The following is a 7752-nucleotide window of genomic DNA, read 5'->3' as shown; positions in this document are numbered from 1 at the left end:
CCCTAGAGGAAAAATTGGAGGTCCTACAGAGAGAGGCAAAAAGGGGACCTAACTACAACCTGCGAAAGGACCCCCAACCACCGGTGAAGTTCACCTTCCCCATCAGAGAAGTCCCCGACCCTACCGCCCAACATCCTCAAGGGACGATGTTTGTTTATGTCCCATTCACAACATCTGATTTGTATAATTGGAAACAATTTAACCCCTCCTTTGAAGAAGATCCCGGGCCACTCCTGTGTCTGATGGAGAATGTGAGGCTTACTCACAACCCCACATGGGACGATACACAAATGCTATTGAACACCTGTTTTCTCAGCCAAAAGCCAACCATCCTTGCAGGGGCACGAGCCAAGTATAGGGAGGAAAATCCCCAAGCAACTGAGGAGGAGACGGTGGAGGTTCTGCCCACAGGGCGACCCAATTGGGGGGTGGCCACAGCGGCACATAGACGCTTACATGCTGACTATTTTCGACTCATTTTAGCAGGCATGAAGCAAGCCGCGAGAAGGGCCCCCAATTTGCAAAAGGTCCTGACTCTAAAGCAAGACAAAAACGAACCTCCTGCTGTGTTCCTCCAAAGGCTGAGGGAAGCCTTCTCTAAATATACTGACATTGACTTGAATGATCCAAATAATTTAAGGATCCTCACGACTCAGTTCGTGGGAAATAGCTGCCAGGACATCAGAAAGAAGTTGCAAAAAGTTGAAGGAGGGTTGGCAGCTGACTTAGGAGTTTTAGTTGAAGTAGCTCAAAAGGTTTATGAGAGGCGAGAAGAAGAAGAAGGAAAAGAAAAAGACAAGAGGCAGGCCAGGCTCCTTGCTGCGGTTCTTAAACCTGACAAGGAGGGAGCTAGGAAGGGGAGGAAAGGGGGAAGGAAAGGATCTCCCCTGGGGAAAGATCAATGTGCCTTTTGTAAGAAAATGGGGCACTGGAAGCGTGACTGTGAGGCTTTGAAGCAGAAAGAGAGAGGGGAAAATACGGGAGAAGCGCAGAGAGTTCTGTATGAACAGGAAAGAGATTAGGACAGACCGGGGCCCGGCCCCCTCTTAGCCGTCTCTGAGGCAAGACGGGACCCCATGGTCAAAATAAAGGTTGGGGGCCACTCCTACAAAGCCCTTGTGGACACAGGGGCCGCCCTGTCCGTCCTCCCCCTCAGTGAGCCCCCAACGGGAGGTGGGGGGTTCACCACCATAATGGGGGTCGAGGGAAGGGCAACTCAAGTGCCTCTCTCTCGTCCCCTGTTCACCAAGGTTGGGAAAACACACCTAGAACATGCATTTGTCTGTACCCCCTCCTGTCCGGTGGCATTGCTAGGGAGGGACTTATTGACTAAACTCCAAATTGAGATTGCTTTTACTCCTGACGGAAGGATGGAGATACGGTTCCCTAAACAGCAGAGTAGTAACTACCAAATGGCCCTTTTGAAGGTTGCAGAAGAATCCATCCCAGAGGCCACCGAGGACTGGAGCTTAATAGAAAACAGAGTCAACCCTCTAGCTTGGGCCGGGATTGGAGGGGCCTCTCGTGCCAAGTCGGCAGCACCATACAAAATTCCCCTCAAGGAGGGAGCAAGGCCTGTTCATGTGAAACAGTATCCCCTTTCCCGCCAAGGAAAGGAGGGCCTACAACCAGTAATAACAAAGCTCCGAGAAGAAGGCCGGCTCATTGAGATAATGTCTCCCTATAACACGCCCATCATCGCTGTGCCAAAAAGGGGAGGGGGGGGCAAGGGCTACCGCTTAGTGCAAGACCTCCGGCTCATTAATCAGCAGATCGAGGCCCCCCATCCTGTGGTCCCCAACCCACACACCCTCCTTGTAGGAATTCCGGAAGAGCACGCCTGGTTCACTATCATAGACCTAAAAGACGCCTTTTTCAGCATCCCCCTCCACCCTGATTCAAGGCCTTTGTTCGCCTTTGAATGGGAAAGCCCAGGGGGGGGGGTCAAAAGTTCAATTAGCATGGACAGTCATCCCTCAGGGGCTGAATCTCTCACCGGTGGTCTTTGGCCAGCAGCTCCAAAAGGATCTCGAACCCTGGGTCCAGCAGCACTCAGAGGTGCATCTCCTCCAGTACTGTGACGACCTCCTGATTTCAGCCAAGGCCAAGAATGCGTGCCTGAGTGGGACGGTTTCCCTCCTCAACTATCTAGTGGGGGGGGGGGTATAAAGTGTCAAAAGAAAAAGTACAGTTGGCCCAACCAACTGTAAAATTCCTAGGCTACCACATAACTAAGGGGACTCGGAGCCTAGGGCAAGAAAGAGTTGAAGTCATCCGTGACACTCCTGTCCCTAAGTCCCCCCGCGAATTGAGGGCCTACCTGGGGTTGACCGGATTCTGCCGACTATGGATAGCAAACTATGGGGAGACAGCGCGGCCGCTGTATGAGGCGCTGCAGAAAGATAGACTGGATAAATGGAAATGGACTAAGGAAATGAATAAGTCTTTTCTCAGTCTTAAAGCTGCTCTTGTGTCACCACCTGCTCTAGCCATACCAAATCCCAGCCGGCCATTTAGACTTTATGTGCATGAAAATAAGGGCATAGCTTCGGGAGTGCTTTGCCAGCGAAAAGGGCCTTCTTGGAGACCAGTGGGATATTACTCCAAGGTCCTAGATGTCGTAGCGCGAGGATGGCCAAGTTGCCTGAGGGCAGTAGCGGCAACGGCTCTGGTTTGCGCTGAAGCGGAGAAATTGACAATGGGAGGACCCATTGAAATTTGGGTGCCGCATGGAGTGCCACAAATTTTGGGATCAGGAGGAGGAAGCAAATTTCTCAACCCAGCCCGGCATTCCCGATATGAAATAGGTTTACTAACAAACGAAAACCTCACTTTTAAGGCTTGCTCCAGCTTTAATATCGCCACACTGCTGCCAACATTACTGGGCACAAACGGATCAGGACTCCCAGATCATGACTGCCTTGAAGTATTAGACCTGGACACCAAAGGCCGACCGGACCTTGAGGATGAACCAATAGAGGGAGCCAGAGATCTGTTTGTAGATGGATCTAGCTATATGCTGGATGGAAGGCGCTACACAGGCGCAGCTGTCGTTACTCTAGAGGAGAGTGTGCGTGAGGAAAGGCTGCCTCCTCATTTCTCCGCCCAATCCGCTGAACTGGTAGCCCTGACAAGAGCCCTGCAAGCCAGCAAGGGAAAGCGAGTAAATATTTATACCGATAGCAAAAATGCCTTCGCCGTTGTGCATGCTCATGGGCAACTGTGGAAAGAGAGGGGATTCCTTACAGCAAACGGATCTCCAGTGGCTAATGGCGGCCTAATAGTGGATCTTCTGGATGCCCTCCAGCTACCCTCACAAGTAGCTGTTGTCCACGTCCGAGCCCATGGGAAAGAAAAAGAGGAAAAATGGAGACAGGGAAACCAGAAGGCAGATGAGGCCGCAAAAAGAGCAGCCAGAGAGGGAATCCAAGGAACATTCCTCATTCTACACAAAAGAAAAGAGCGCCCCACATACTCCCCTGCTGAGTTACGAATGGCACAAGAACACGGAATAAGTCCCTGTGATGACGGATGGATCCAGATGACAGATGGAAGACTGCTTCTTCCACAGACCCTGCAGAGGGTTGTTCTAGAGCAAGTTCACCATTCTCTTGGACACCCTGGAGCATCAGCCATGATCGACTATTGCAAGAGGCTGTTTGTCTCCCCTGGCTTAACTGTATGCGCCCACCGACTAGCCGCAACCTGTGAAGTTTGCCAGAAAACCAACCCTCCCAGGGCACCCCCTCCTCCAAAAGGAGGGCGACCATGGGCCTACTATCCTTTCCAGAGGGCGCAGATTGATTTTGCTGAGATGCCACCATGTAGGGGTTACAGGTATTTGCTTGTAATAGTATGTCAAATGACAGGGTGGGTAGAGGCGTTTCCATGTAGGAACTGCCAAGCTAAAACTGTTGTTGCTAAATTGTTACAGGAGGTGGTGCCCCGGTTCTCCCTGCCCGAAGTTATAGAGTCCGATCAGGGCTCACATTTCACCTCAGTTATTACACGGGGGCTGGCACAAGCTCTGGGAATAGAGTGGCATTTACATTGCCCCTGGAGGCCCCAGGCAAGTGGACAGGTTGAAAGAATCAATCGGAGCCTCAAGGAGACTTTAACCAAACTCCAACGAGGGGTGAAGCTCACTTGGGTTGAGGCTCTGCCAATAGCTTTAACGAAGCTTCGAAGGATGCCAAGAAAGGACATAAAATTGTCCCCCTTTGAACTGATGTTTGGGTTCCCGCCTCGGGTACACTGCGGAAGGAGGGAGGAAGTCAAGTGGGAGGTGGGTGATCAGATGCTAAGGGATCAGTTGACTTCTCTACAGTCTGTTCTTTCACAGCTACGAGCTTATTCCGTTCCGTTTCAGAGACTGCCGTTAGATGCACCTATCCATCTCTTCCAGACGGGAGACGAGGTGTTGCTGAAAAAGTGGAATAAAGAAGCTTTAAAGGAAGGGTGGGAGGGGCCTTATTTGGTGGGACCAACCAGCCACTCGTGTGTAAAGCTTGTGGGTTCTAGTAAATGGACACATTGCAGCCGGATAAAGCCATTTAAGCGACCCTCGCTTCCTTCTGTCACTTGGAAAGAACAGGAGGACACAGGCAACGGTCCTTTGCTCCCTGGCACCCCTCTGGAAGCTGCCAAGGACACAGGCGAAGAAGCCATCCAGGAGCCACAATCGCCTGTAATATACAAGTCACAACATCTGGGAAAAGCTCGGGTTCGAATTACAAAAAACTTGTAATATGAAGCAAGTATTGTGGGTGGTGTTGGTAATGTTGGTTAAAGAAATATTAACGTGGATGGTGATACCTCAAGGACTTGGGCTTGACAGCTTTAAGATAAAACCCCGAAATGTCACACCAACACCCCTCAGACCACTTCTGGTACAGATCCCTGAGAAAGAGAGGCGTCCCTGGAGAACCAGGTTAGGGATCCCAATAACAGAGGAAACTGATAATGTGTGGTTAGAGTGGATAAAGTATACAGCCAAGTCTTTAAATAAGTCTGACTGTTTTGTTTGTGCCACAGGGAGATCTGTGGCAAAGGTGCTGCCCTTTCCACTGGGATGGGACACTCCTTCCCTCCTCACCTGCGTGATCCGTTTGTTCCAACACCCTGATGCATGGGGAGAGGAGGAATGCCAAACCCTCAATAAATTATACCCCCCACTCAAATCAAAGGATCGTGTCAGACCTTCCACAGTCTTCCTGCAAAGAAGAAACCATACCGGATGCATACACCGAAACCTTGCAGACACAGAGGGGCGTATAGGGAACCTGACGAGTAAAGTAAGATGTGTTAATTCTACCCGCTTTAGGAATAATTCCCTTTCAATCCCACGAGCTGATCTCTGGTGGTATTGTGGTGGCCTAGAGTTGTATGAGGTATTGCCCTCCAATTGGTCCGGAGCTTGTGGGTTAGTTCAGTTGGCAGTCCCCTTTTCAATTGCATACCATCCAGCAGAGAAGACTGGCCAACCCCGGCAGAAACGATCAGTAACCCCTTTTGATGATCAAATATATATTGACTCCATAGGAGTACCAAGGGGAGTGCCAGATGAGTTCAAAGGAAGAAATCAAATTTCTGCAGGATTTGAATCTACCCTGTTTTGGTGGGTGACCATTAACAAAAATGTAGATTGGATCAATTACGTTTATTATAATCAGCAGAGGTTTATAAACTATATTCGAGATGCTGTAAAAGGATTGGCTGAGCAGCTAGATGCCACCAGCCAAATGGCTTGGGAAAATCGGCGTGTTCTTGATATGATGTTAGCAGAAAAAGGAGGGGTTTGTGTCATGCTAGGTGGACGGTGTTGCACCTTCATCCCTAACAACACTGCCCCAGATGGCACGGTAACAAGGGCTTTGCAGGGTCTCACCGCCTTGTCTGAAGAATTAGCCGAGAATTCAGGGATTAACAACCCCGTGACTGACTGGTTGGAGAGATGGTTTGGAAAATGGAAACACCTAGCAGCCTCAATCCTTATTTCGCTTGTAGTGATGATAGGAGTTTTAGTGTTATTTGGTTGTTGCATTATCCCCTGCGCTAGAGGCTTATCCCAGCGGTTAATTGAAACCGCTCTGTCAAAACAGATGCTCTTGCTTTATTGTGCTGATAAAGAAACTCCGTTTTAAATGCTTTAAGACGTGAATAAAGACTTAAAGGAGGGAATTGTTAGAAAAAGGAGACTCCATAACCATTGGCGTCTCAAGTTACGTAAGAGCCCGAGTGGCGGGAAAATATAGGCGGAGCAAAAAGGGAATCATACTGACGCACTCATGACTAACGGCTTGGTAAGCTGATAGTGACTGTTTATTGGATATTAACTTAGTGAGCCGATGTACTAACTGTTTCATTGGTTACTGGTGAGAACAATAGAAGCGATATGATATAAAAGGCTTTTGCACACGTGTCTCGGGGTCCAGACTGCTCTGCACCCGTTTTGCAAAACGTTCAATAAAATAGTGTTGGATCCACTGCTGCCTGCCTGGCATTCTTTTCTTCTAAACCGAAAGCAAGGACTTTTTATCTAACACCTGCGCTGGTCAGACATTCTGCTTCTTTTTCCTCTTTAACTAGAGGAAATACAGACTGAAGGTGTGATACTCAAAACACCAAGCACCCACCAGTTTGGAGCAGGGTTGCTTTTTAATGAGCGCTCAGGCAAAACAATGTTGCGTGGTCCCTCCCTTTTTTTTCTCTCCCAGGTTTAAAGGAAAGAAGAAAAGCTAGAAACTTATTCTTCACACACACACACACACACACACACACACACACACACACACATTGGAAATCCAAGAACCCTGGAGCATCTTTGAAGGGGTCAAGGCAAGAGTACTAGAAACATGCAACCAATCCCACCCAACCATACCAGCAAGCTGCGCAGAGATGGGTGAGAACTGCAGCATTCCTCTGTGACTCCAGTCCCCATGGCTTCAGACAGCCTTATGGGTGATGGGAGTTGCAGTCCAACACATCTGGAGGGCAGCAGGTTGAGGAAGGCTGCCTTGACCATAGCTTTGGGAAGTGGACATTGTGACGGTAAAGTTCCTTTAAGAGATGGGCTATAAGGAATGATCAGAGAGAGATTAGAGTTGAAGGGCCATGGTCCCTTTTAAAGGGGGAGTGGGAGAAAATAAGCCAGAAGGTTCGCAGACAACAGTTTCCAGCACTGCTTCTACATTCAAGGAAAAACACCGATTGCACCTTAAAGTATCTAAACTCCACCATTTCTGAGCATGTCCTGAAACTGGTTAGCTGAACCCTTTACTTTCTAAGGAAAATGTAAACATCTCATTTGCAGCGCTCATGCTGGTGGAATGATGTCACTTAACTCTTTAGTTACTGTTTTCCAAACCCATCAGTGCAAAAGTTTGGATTTGAAAACCGAAGAAACAGCCACTTTGGCTAGTATCCACCCCTTGTTCATTGTTTCTTTTTCACTCATGGCTTCATTTCCTTTCTCTACCCAGCTGATCAGCTGAGGACATTTCTGTCTTGTAATGGATGGATTTTTGTGTGTGTTTATAAATAAAAGCTTACTTTAGACTTGGATGCTGGTGGGTGGCACTGTGAGGGGAACTGCAAAGGGAATGCAAGGAGAAGGAGGGGAGCAGTGCAGCCCAGGGTGGCTGGGGGACAAGGAGTTCTGGGCTTCAGCAGATGGAACTGCCTCTTCCCCAACTCCTACTCATGTTGCAGCCACGCACGCTGGCTCCAGCAGCACCATACTGTCTGTAGGTA

The sequence above is a fragment of the Heloderma suspectum genome, chromosome 5 (assembly GCF_057233095.1).
Source record: "Heloderma suspectum isolate Gila_16-S chromosome 5, 16-S_ref, whole genome shotgun sequence".
NCBI classification, from domain to species: Eukaryota; Metazoa; Chordata; class Lepidosauria; order Squamata; family Helodermatidae; genus Heloderma; species Heloderma suspectum.
Note: the sequence above shows the minus strand (reverse complement) of the source record.